Source organism: Lissotriton vulgaris, chromosome 5 (genome assembly GCF_964263255.1).
Source record: "Lissotriton vulgaris chromosome 5, aLisVul1.2, whole genome shotgun sequence".
Taxonomy (NCBI): Eukaryota; Metazoa; Chordata; class Amphibia; order Caudata; family Salamandridae; genus Lissotriton; species Lissotriton vulgaris.
Genome location: NC_141693.1, coordinates 81,774,246 through 81,786,622, shown reverse-complemented (window position 1 = coordinate 81,786,622; position 12,377 = coordinate 81,774,246). Strand labels below are relative to the sequence as shown.

Below are 12,377 nucleotides of genomic sequence, written 5' to 3'. Positions count from 1 at the left end.
CGAACTGTGAATTCCAGCCAGGCAAACTCATCCTTTTAGGGTCATTAAACCGTGTACCATTAAAATGGGTATTGTCAGTTTTATTTACAACAATGATAAATTGCCTACAAGCTGCAGCACTGCTCTAGAACCTAGCTGTGATTAACACATACCACTGCAAGCCCCATCATCACCACTCTAGAACCTTGGTGGGATTAGCACACAACTGCTAACACTGCAATCACCATCATCACTGCTCTAGAACCTTGGTGGGATTAGCACGCAACTGCTAACACTGTAATCACAATTATCACTGCTCTAGAACCTTGGTGGGATTAGCACACAATACATCTGCAACTTTAAAAACACATCATTACTCCAGAACCTTGGATCAATGGACACACAGTCCCTGCCTCCGTCCATCTTCAACGTTCTACAACTCTGGAGGGATTAGTGCACCGTACTACCTCTGCACAGAGGAGAAGTAATGTCACTATATGCTGTAACCTCGAGGCACTCTTACTGCTTAGGATTTCTTACTTTTTTTGTAGAAATAATCTGTTGGCATCTATAGGATGTGTATGTTGATTCCTCCTGTGATGGATCAACATGATCTGCCTATGAATTCTATCCTCTAATGGATCTAATGGATCTTATACCCGGAATACTTGTGCTCTTGAGTTGATAGAAATTCAAGTAGTAGCTGGGGATCCAATGTTTGTAGATCACTGGGAAAACCACAATTCGAATTTCCAAAATTAGCAAGGCGAGGCAGGAAAATCTCAGTTAATGAAGAAAGCGCCGGACCGCAACCTATTCGAGTTAAGGTTAGCTTAACTCGAATAGGTTGCGGTCCAGCTACTACTTGAATTTCTATCAACTCAAGAGCACAAGTATTCCGGGTATAAAAAGACTTACCCTTCCTGCTATCCAAAACCATTGGAACCACTAACGTTCCTTGAAACAGAGGGAAGACCTTTATATTCTGACTAAAAAGGGTCATCTACTGTATGTTGAATTATATCGTCCTGATGATGGTCTTATGAAAACTCTATAAAGACCGAAACGTCGACATTCTAGTCCAATTCTGCACATGATTCAATGTACCATTTTTTGATTTTCTTCTTTTTTAGTTGGAATCATTATGTTATGTTGTATTAGCAGTTTGGATCTTCTGTTTAGATAGACCAAAGGTGATAATAACCTGTACCTTGAATATCTAAACAATATCTGTGTATGCACCCTATTTTATATAAATATTTCTGTTTTGTATATACTTTTTGCCTTGAAAACAAATAATAATTTTCAGACAAAACAAAATCCTGGTTTTTGAAGTTATTTACTATGTTAGTGTGGTAACATGGTAGATACTGATCTTATTTGACTCTTTATTCCAAATCAACAATCAATTACAGCAACTGATTAATAACAGTTTCAGGATCCTTGATTTTCATAACAAGTCCTAACATTGCTGACCAATAAGCAATTAAACAAAATCCCTTGCTGGCCTTTTCTTTATAACAAGTATTGCCCGAGCCCGCAAGGGTATATTGGGTTGCTCACCTCCATATCTTATCTATACTACTCCACAGCACCCTCACCTGTTTCTGGTTAACAGCAGTGACAGATGAACCTACCTCTATGGATAATTCATAGGTTTATTCAAGCTTAAGATTTAAAAAAAAGGTTCGTACTTTTAATTACTACCCGTTTGTGCTACTCCTTATATAGATTGTTTTCCTGTACTGTGTCCTGATGGGTGATGTTGATATAGCCGCGCATAGTCGAGTGCCCCTTCGTAATCATTTGACAACGTTTGGGGTGCCCGCTGAAGGCATTGCAGTGCTTTTCTTAGTGAGTGCTGATGCAGCACACCTATTAGAGCTTTTCTACTTTTGGGTTACGTTTCCTGCTGCAAATGCGGATGATGGTACGTTCCATACTTACACTCACTCAACCGTGCCTGCAGTGTATGCACCATATATTACACAGGAAATTCCGATTTTGGCTTGGCAGCATCAAGTTTGGTTTAATGGTGCCCTTCTCATTACCGTGGATGCGGTTCAGTTAGGTCCCTTGTCTATTCCTGGGGCCACTTGGCCAGTTCTGGCCGGGTTTACTCCGCTTCCGTGTTTTCTAACAGTCCCTGTGGCTGAGTTACGCCAACTCTATTTCTCCGTTGTTGGGGTACATAGGGTTTTTGTGCAATAGGTTTCACGCAACATCCAGGTGGGGGCATCTGGAGCTGTGGGGCAACCAGTTGGACTGGCCGGGATACAAATATGTCCCGTCATGGTAAATTTGGTTATGGGCAAGCGCCCCCAGGAAAAAAGGCGAGATGCCTTTTTGGCTTGCCGAGAAATTTGACCTACTGGAAGCAGTATTTCCTAATTCGTCTCCTGTGGAGAAACACAGGATTCTAAGAAGTAGTTTGCAGAAAGACTTAGTACTAGAGGTAACAGATTGTGAGAGCTGGGGTAAAGTATTTGCAGCAGTCTATGCATAGTGCTTCGGCAAACCGTCAATGACTGTTCTGCCCTCCATGATCAAGCATGTTCAGGATCAACACTGTCCGGAGGCGGCTGTAGAGTTGGGAATGAGACTTGTCCGAGTGTTTGACGTAGTTTCTGATCTCATCCTTGCTAACGTCAATGGAGATGCGGTTAACTTTCAGGTGTCTAATGCTTTACGCAATGTCCCCGATGCCGATAAACCCCGGCAGTTACCGAAAATTATTGCGGAGGCTTATAAGACCATTGGCAGCAGTAAATGTAAATGTAAATGTGGCGTATTTGTATAGCGCGAACAGTGACCCGGAGGCATCCCGGCGCTTGTACTCCTACCACAAGGGAACCCCTCCTGGCTTTTCCTTGTGGGGTGTCCACTCCTGGGCATCCCATGGTGAAACCAGGCATCCCTTGTGTATCAGGGGGCCTTTGTGGAGACTAAGCAAGCTATTGCCCAGAGTTGCAGCGTGGGACCCATGCTTAGAATTGGCACTGAGGCGAGAATATCCAGTCAGAGGAATTTAAGCCCGAAATCCGCCGAGGCGGGAATCAAACCCTGGTCCCTGGCCAGCATTCTGCATCAAGGTCTGCCGCTCTAAGCATTGAGCCACACTTCACTACAGTAATATGGGTGTTAAGCCGTTTGCTAAAACAGCAGCTCAACCACAAACTCAGATGCTAAAGCTGCTAAAGACAACTGTCGGGTTTTTCCTACACAAAGTTATAAAGTAAAAATTTAAAACGGAGGAAAAAGCAACAGAAACAAGGGTCGCGTCCTGCATCACCAATACCAGTGTCTACTGAGCGCCCATATGATTTGCACGACCGTGCGAGAATTAGGTCTCCTGATAGATTTCAGGTTTCTGATCAACGTTCTCCTCATTCTTCACAGGAAACATCGGTCTCACAAGCTGGTGGAGGAGAACGTGGCAGCGGTCGGGGTACCCCACAAGGACATGAGCAGCCCTGCCAAGCTAATAGTGAAGGAAAGCAGGACGACTTTAAGCATCAACGACCTCAGTTTCAGAAAAATAAGCTTCGGAACCAGACATGGGCACTAACCCTGCTAGACAGCGCAGCGGAGATTACAATAGTGCAGCAAGCACTGCGTCCGTATCTGAAGGCGACAGCAACTGAAACGTTCATCACCGTAAAGACAGATGACACAAAGAGTGGCTCCCCATTACAGACTATATGAAATAGTCCTTTTAATTGAGGGTGACATACAGCGTTCAATGAAAGGGATTTTTTGGGAAAATCTGACTTCCACATATGACATTTTGTTAGCGGAAACAGACTGGCCGCCACCTTTCGTTTTGGTAGCTCTGAGAGGGGAGGAGGTAATCCTCCCTAGTTTCGCACACACAGTGCCCAAGAATCAGGCACAAAATGTTCCATAAGCATGGGCTCTGGGACTTGCTCAGGCTTTGTACAGTACTCAAGTGGGGTTGGATAAACCTTCGCCCAGACACGAGATTCAATTGCGGTCGATGCCACAGCCACAACCCCGATATCTCATGCGGTTGGAAATGAAGGCTCCCATCACGGAAATCCTTGAACAATTGGAATATCAAGGTGTAATTGAAACGTGTGTATTCCATGAATAATCCTCTATTCACTGTGACCTAGCCAGATGGGTGGTACCGCCTAGTTTTGGATTACTGTCATTTGAACTCTCATTATCGGACATGCCCAATACAGAATACTCACAGTTCTGCCCTGGTCGATAGTCTCATGAGAAAAAGGTTTAAAACCACACAACATTTCCAATGACTTTTTTAGCCATAACCTGTCCTCGATTAGTAGCCAATGGACAGCCTTTACCTCCGGCGGCAAACAAAGACAGTTCAAAAGGTTAGCCATGGGCTACAATAACAGCCCAGGTGATTTTGTGGCATGCCTAAGGCAAACCCATCTGCGCCCATCCGCGCCTGGACCGCGCCCAGCGCCAGAACCCCTGACCCCCATGAACACCACAACATCCGACTCAGCTATGATGCCAGCACCCTCCATGCACTCAACCCCGGACGAGATCACAACTGCTATGGGCCACCCCGAAGGGCACCCAGGGACCCTTCACCTGCCAGAACTGCAGCTTCACAAGCATCCGGCCCTCCAAACCGCCAACCAAAGAACCCAACTACCTCAGATGCATCCTCCTCAACACCTGTTCAGCCCGGAAATACGCCGTCGCGCTTGGGACCTTCTCAACGCTACCTTCCCAGACGTAGCCTTCCTGACAGAAACCTGGCTGAACCCTGCCTCAGCACCTGACATCGCCATAGCCATCCCGGATGGCTACAAGATCACCCGCAGGGAAAGTACCATAGGAGTAGGACTCACCATCGTCCACAGGAACACCCTCAGAGTCTTGACTCACCGATGACACTCTTAGCACTGCCGAACACATGCACTTCCAGATCCACACAGATCCCAACACGACCCTCAGAGGAACCCTCGTCTACAGACCCCCCGGACCCCAACCACAGTTCAGCGACTCCATTGCCGACTTCGTCAGCACACACGCCCTCCCCTTTATCCTCCGCGGAGACCTGAACTTCCACCTCAAGAACAACGACACCAACTCCACCACCCTGATAGGCAATCTCGCCAAACTCGGACTTAGACAGCTTGTGACAACTCTCACGCCGGTCACACGCTCAACCCCATTTTCACTGCAAGCCCCCACATCTCCTTCAACGACACAACCGAACCCCACTGGACCGACCACCACTGCATCCACTTCACCTTCAGGAAACCAACCACGCACCACCGCACCCAAAAGATGCCTCGACGCTTCTGGAGCAAAGTCACCGAAGACCAGCTAACCACCACCCTCACCCAGATCCCACCTGCCGACTCCCCGACCCCAACACCGCCGCCCGCAACCTCAGTGGATCGACGACTGCACCAACACCCTCGCCCCACTCAAGACACCCTCTAACAGCCACACCAGCAAGAAAGCCACCTCGTTCACTGAAGACCTCCAGGCCTCCAATCGAATATGCTAAAAACTGGAGAAGAACTGGCTCCGTGAATGAAAAACGGACAGCTACGCAGCACACAAGAACGCCACCCGCAGACACTCTCACCTCATCAGATCCGCCAAGAGGACCTCATTCAAAGACATCCTAAATAACAATGCACACAACAGCAAAGAGCTCTTCAGCATCATGAAGGAACTCTCCAACCTCAAGCTCCAACACCAACGACATCCCACCTTCACAAGACCTGTGCGATTCGCTGGCCACCTTCTTCCACTGCAAGATCGCAAACATCCACAACAGCTGCAACGCCACGACCTCCCCAACAACCACCACCCCCATGACCACCACCTGCACCAACCGCCTACTCTCCTGGACCAACATCAACGACGAGGACACCAGCGAGATCATGAACACCATCCACTGCGGATCACCGTTAGACCCATGCCCTCACCACATCTTCAACAAAGCCAGCACAGCCATCGCACCCCATCTCTGGAAAGTAATCAACATCTCCTTCGAGACAGCAACCTTCCCGGAAAGCTGGAAGCACGCTGAGATCAATGCCTTACTCAAGGACCTCAAGGCGGACCCCAAGGACCTCAAGAACTTCCGACCCATCTCCCTGCTCCCGATCCCAGTGAAGGTCACCGAGAAAATCGTCAACAAACAACTGACCCGATACCTCGAGGAGAACAACATCCTGGACCCTTCCCAGTCCGGCTTCCGCAGCAGCCACAACACCAAAACCGCCCTCATTGCCGTCCCAGATGACATCAGGACCCTGCTAGACAATGGAGAAACAGCGGCCCTTATCCTCCTGGACCTGTCAGCCGCCTTCGACACGGTCTGCCATCGCACACTACGAACACGCCTACACGATGCCGGGATCCAAGAGGAGGCCCTGGACTGGACCACATCCTTCCTCTTTGGTAGAACTCAGAGCGTCCGCCTTCCCCTTCTGCTCCAATGCCACAGAGATCATCTGCGGCGTACCCCAGAGCTCATCTCTCAGCCCAACACCGTTAGACATCTACATGGCACCCCTTGCCCACGTCGCTCACCAGCATGACCTCAACATCATCTCCTACGCCGACGACACCCAGCTGATCCTCTCCCTCACCAAAGACCCTCACACCGCCAAAACCAACCTTAAAGAATGGATGAGGAACAGCTGACTGAAGCTGAACTCGGACAAGGCGGAGGTCCTCATCCTCGGCTCCATCCCTACTGCCTGGGATGGCTACTGGTGGCCAACAACACTGGGAACAGCAACTTAGGTGTCAATCTCGACTCCACCCTCTCCATGACTAATCAGGTCAACGGTCTCCTCATCCTGCTTCAACACCCTACGAATGCTCCACAGGATCTTCAAGTGGATCACCACTGAAACAAGAAGAACAGTCACCCAGGCCCTCCTCACCAGCAGGCTGGACTATGGCAATGACCTCTACGCAGGTACATCGGCCAAGCTCCTGAGACAGCTGCAACGCATCCAGAAAGCCTCTGCACGTCTGCTCCTCTATATCCACAGCCACATCACACCCAACCTGAGAGACCTGCATTGGCTTCCTGTCAACAAGAGGATAACCTTCAAGCTCCTCATCCACGCACACAAAGCAATCCACAACACCAGACCAGCATACCTCAACAGACGACTCAGCTTCTACACCCCCACCCGCCAGCTCCGCTCCCCTGGCCTCGCCCTCGCCACAGTCCCCCACATCCGAAGAAAGACCTCTGGTGGCAGATCTTTCTCCCACCTCGCCACCAAGACCTGGAACACCCTCCCCACCAACCTACGGCAGACCCAAGACCTACTGGCCTTCAGAAGACTCCTCAAGACCTGGCTCTTCGATCAGTAGCCCCCCCAGTGCCTTAAGACCCTCACGGGCATGTAGTGCACTTTAAAAGTGCCTTGATTAATTGATTGATTGATTAATAAACCACTTGCGTATGTTTAATTAGATCAATGCGGTCCTTTTTCTTTTGATACTGCGTATAAGTTCGTCTTAGTTGCAGTGGATCCATGCACATGCTTTTTATGGGTCTGGCCACAACGCAGCGCTGATGCTCAAACCGTCATCAGGGATTTGCGTGTCTTTGTGGGAATTTTTGCATGTGGCACCCTTCATTCTGACCAAGGCTAGGCGTTAGCCTCTAAGGCATAAAAAGAAGTCATGAGGTCTTTGGGGTTGCAGGTCAAATTTTTGTCTTCATTCCGGCCTGAGGGCAATTCCGTTGTGGAGCGGATGAACCTTGACTTAAAGCAATCCTTGACAGCTAGGGATTTAGGTACTGGCAGGAGCTGGATGTCCCATGTGTATAGCAAACAACGTGCACTTAATTATCTCCCTAGAAGGTCTCTGGGTGGGCGGACCCCATACGAAATGCTCTTTGACATGAAGATGTTTGTCCAGGACCTTGAGGGTCTAGACATGGGTCTAGACATGGCGGCGTCAAACGAACCCTTTGACGTAGATGATCATGCTGCTGTATTACAGAACCTACAAGAGACTCGAGACAGTCTTGCAAAGGAACACTTGCCCTCCACAACTGATGCTGTACTTCAGATTCCGGTAGTTGTCTGGTTACCTCGAGTCGATGACCTGGTCCGTGAGAAGGTGGAGAACAAGGAGGAGTTCTTCCTCTTATTGTGCACCTGTTCCAGTTCTTGGCGTGCAGGATACAATAACAGTCATTTTACCTCCACTTCCTGGTCGCAATGATAACAGGTACATATCCATTGACAATGTCAAACTACAACAAGTGGTTGATTCTTCTTAGTATGACTCTAGGGGTCTCTTGTCAAGCAATGATGAGAAACTCTGTTTTGGCCCCAGCTAACACCAACAGGCAATACATTGCCATTGAGATGACTACAGTTACTAATCCAATATTGAATCCACCGACTGGTGGTCCCCAAGAAGATACTGAGTATACTTATCCCACAGATGTGTCATTGTCTGGTGTGCAGACACTTGCAATGGACTAGTCACATTTTTCATTTGACTCTGACTCGACAACTTCTAGAGCCCCATCAAACATTTCTATTTTTTCTGTTAGGTGTAAAAGACACTTTTTAATTTCCCCTTGGACTTACAATTGGCTGGTGCTCTTCTCCATTTTTTTGATCATATCGATTGGATTTGTAGTTATGTTTTTTTGTCTTAAAGAAAGATCTTCAATTAGATTAATTGATGGAACTTTGGCACCCCACTCTTCATCACACAGAATGAAGAGGGACGAGACTTTTGTTAACATCACTGCCTAGCCTGTGTTGGATGGGATTGTTTGGGATGCTGTAAAATGTCAAATTCCTGGCCCAAAGGAGGTGATAAATGTCCCCAATGTACTTCGTGTTTCAATGGGGGATGTGGTTAAACAAAACATATGCTCTGATGATTGGGATATCCAGGCCGTAGAGGCCCTTTTTTCTGATTTGAAATATTATGCTGCATTTGATGCTAAAGATTTGTATTTAAATTCTGCTAGTCATGCAGACCTATTCTGCGATCAGCACTATGGCAATCATTTCCTGCATGAAGCAAATACATTTAGAAATGTGGTTAATTTTACACAATGGGAAGATTGCCCAGCTCCCATTGAAGGTAGTTCTAAAACCCTATTGAAAACATTTACTTATTTTACTGATTTTAGTCAAACTGATCCCGAAGCCTTTTATTTCAAAATGACTGCAAAGTCAACTTCCAAGGTTAGACTCTTCCACACAAATGTAATTTATTCGAAGTTCTTTATGGATCAATTAGGTATAGGGGGCTATGAGCTGTGGAAAGATACCATTGATCTTAAATCTGTTTGGGGTTCAAAAAGCTGGCAGATGCAAGGAACTGAAGCTTTGAATTTTGCATGTCTCATCCCTAACCACATGTTGTATTTAAATTTGACGATTTCACACACAACTTGCTTTGGATTGGCTACTTCTAAAAAATTAATCCTATTACCATTCCTGATCTAGGTGCTTATCCCAAATGGGACAATCACACAGACATGTCTATTGATGAATTGTAGTCCCTAATTACTAATACCTCCTTCAATATTTCCGGCTTGGATCCCCATGTTTGGTTATTATGGCAAAAAAGTTCAGATTCCTGCCAACATCGTTTTCTGGGTCTCACTCCAGGCGACACAGAGGTTAGGGCGGACCCCCGTTTTGAAAGCTCCCATTCTGTTACTACCTGTTCTGTAGGTAAATTGTGTCAAAAGTGGCTTAAACATTCCACTTGAGCGTCAGTTAAACATCATTTATCACAATTGACTGACAATGTTGATTTGAATGACTTTGTTGAAGGCCCTGAAGGAGGCAGGTCCAAAAGATGGATATATGCTATTTACAACGAAGTTTGGAAATTGTCTCAGGTTGAACTGCTTCTAGACTGAGGGCTATTGATCAAGCTAATTTAGAAAAAGTGCTTGCTGTTGTTGATAATAGCATTAATACTCGTTCTTCCACAATTTACACATTAGATAACATTATGTATTCTGTTGTTGATATTGTACAAGATGAAGTGTCTGTTTTGTACCATGGTCAAAATCAATTACGATCTATAATGCAGTTTGCATGGACTTTACACATTTTAAAATCTGGGAAAGTTCTTTGGGATTACATGAATACCTCTTCTCTATTTTTACTGTTTAATTTAACTGAAAAACAACAGTTCATGTCCATGAAGGATGCAACATATTCATTACTGCATATTGAAAAATTGGAACCTTTATCATTTTCTGTTGCTGAATCTAATTCTGCTGTTTGGCTGATCCATGGGTTAATAACACTCCTGTTTCCCTTGTTTAAATTCAGTTAAGGTATGAAACACTATGCCCTAGGCAGATATGAACCATTGGGTAGCGCCTACCTCCATGAAGTTTGGTCTCTTCCATTCACAAATAGGTGCCTGAGAGAGGGAATAGAGGTTTATTTAACTGGTGAAGAGTGCACATCCACACCTGATCACTCACTGGTTTGCAAGAACATACAATTGCAGAGCTCTTGTAACACTCAGGCCCCGAATTTAGCTTGCATTTTAAAAGGGAATCCAGTGCCAGCTATAACACCAACTCTCACACTGTTAGCTAACGGTAGTTATTTGCTTTTAAATAATGAAGATTGCTGTGGTATGCTGGCAGGGATTCCATACATTGTAACCGTCTCCCAACGTGTAGTTTGCTGTAAAAATGTGCTTTTCCTGCACCCCGCATGGGAGACTCAACATATCCATCTGGCCTTCACTTCCGACCTTGAAAGCAGAGTTCAACAAGATGAGCAGAATAAGGGCTCTATTGTCCCAGAGAGAAGTCGCCTTTACTTCTTCCCGTGAAACATTTGTCCTTCACGTGGCTAACACCCGCACCGAGGTGCATGCGCTTTTAAATACTGATCTCCCACTTCATTTTGGCGCTTTGATTTATACTATATTCAATGCCTCTTCAACAGCTGGCCTGGCGCATTTTTTCAAAGTTGTAAGTTCCGGCCTTGCAAACTCATTCCCAAAAATGTTTTGGTGTGATACCAGCATTTTCTCATTCTATTTTTTCCAGCATCTTCGTAGAGTTACCATTTCATCTTGGCTACCGGTGTGCTGCTGTTGATTTGCTTGCTCAGAAATGGCTGCACAATCTGTGTCACAAGACAACCTGCTCCGACTGCTCCAGCTTCACAACCGGATGCTTGAATATTATGGAACGCTACCTCTAGCCACCTTGAGTGTAGCCTATGGATTATCTTTCCGATTCTCGTACTTCACTTGCGTACAACCCATTTTCCATTGCCTGGATTGTCACTTTGAAGGGGCTTTGGATTTGTGTCTAACAAAGACGGCGTATCCTGCCCTGGATTATGATCGACTGATGAGTCCCTTAGTGGCCCATGAGTTGGACTGTTCTGGGATTATGGCCTTTGCAGCTGTTCACAGAGTTCTAGGTAATCTGGACGTATGTGCAGAAGCCCATGGCTTCCTGGCACAAAGTTACCTTGAAGAACACGCAAGTTGTCCTCTGATGGTGCTAGAGACTACGGCTAACGCAGAACATGTATGTTCATTCACTTTATTAAATTGGATGGCTGACTCGTTTGCTGATGATAATAATGACTTACTCTTGGAGGCTGTTGCAACATACTGTGCCTATACGCTGATGGATTGAATTGGCACTTGTCCATCTTCAACGCGTAATGTTCTCGAAAATATTTTTGTACCATTTGTTTCCATCTCCTTGATGGGCAGTATACGTCCCTTTATTGTTTTTTGCTTTTTATCTATTTCGAACTTATCACTTCCAACTATTCAGTTTGGCAAATTATAAACTTGATTCTGTCTCACTCGAAATTGAACTATGCATTCCTAAATTGCTTCCCTTTTTGTTCGTGGTCCGATCAGGGGAGGGTGTTGGGTGGGCAGGGCTCTGCTTGCACACATTGCTATGTTAGCATAATCGTATTAGAATTTAATTTAAACGCCATTTTGCCACTTTGCTGCTTTTGCACACAACACTATAGGTAGCTGTTGTTGTAAGTTAAATTGCTTGATTTTCTTCACATGAGAACGGTCTGTTGTTCACATCCCTAGAATCACACCGCAACCTTAGTCTGTACACTGCGTGCAGAAGTCTTCAATGTCAGAATAACAATGTATGCTGTGATTCAGGTTGATCGGCCCAGGCTTTAGACATAACACGCACACAGCTGCACCGAACCAAAATCCTAGTGCCTTTAATATTGCATTGCATGCATGATTCGGGCACTTGGAAGAATATCCTTTCCCGAGACATAGAGCTTTGCTGATCCTGAGATGTGATTTACCTCTGCTGATCTTGGAGGTATGGGGTTCCCCATTTAAGCCTAAGAGACCTCCCATTGCTATAAAACCTAGTTACTGGCAAGGGGAGGGTG

At 46.1% G+C, this 12,377-nt stretch overlaps 1 protein-coding gene across 1 annotated transcript in view; it reads right to left on the bottom strand.

Annotated features, from left to right (window-relative positions):
• Positions 1 to 12,377, bottom strand: part of LOC147710253 (butyrophilin subfamily 1 member A1-like) — a 135,897-nt gene that overhangs the window by 22,225 nt on the left and 101,295 nt on the right. The window lies entirely within an intron of this gene.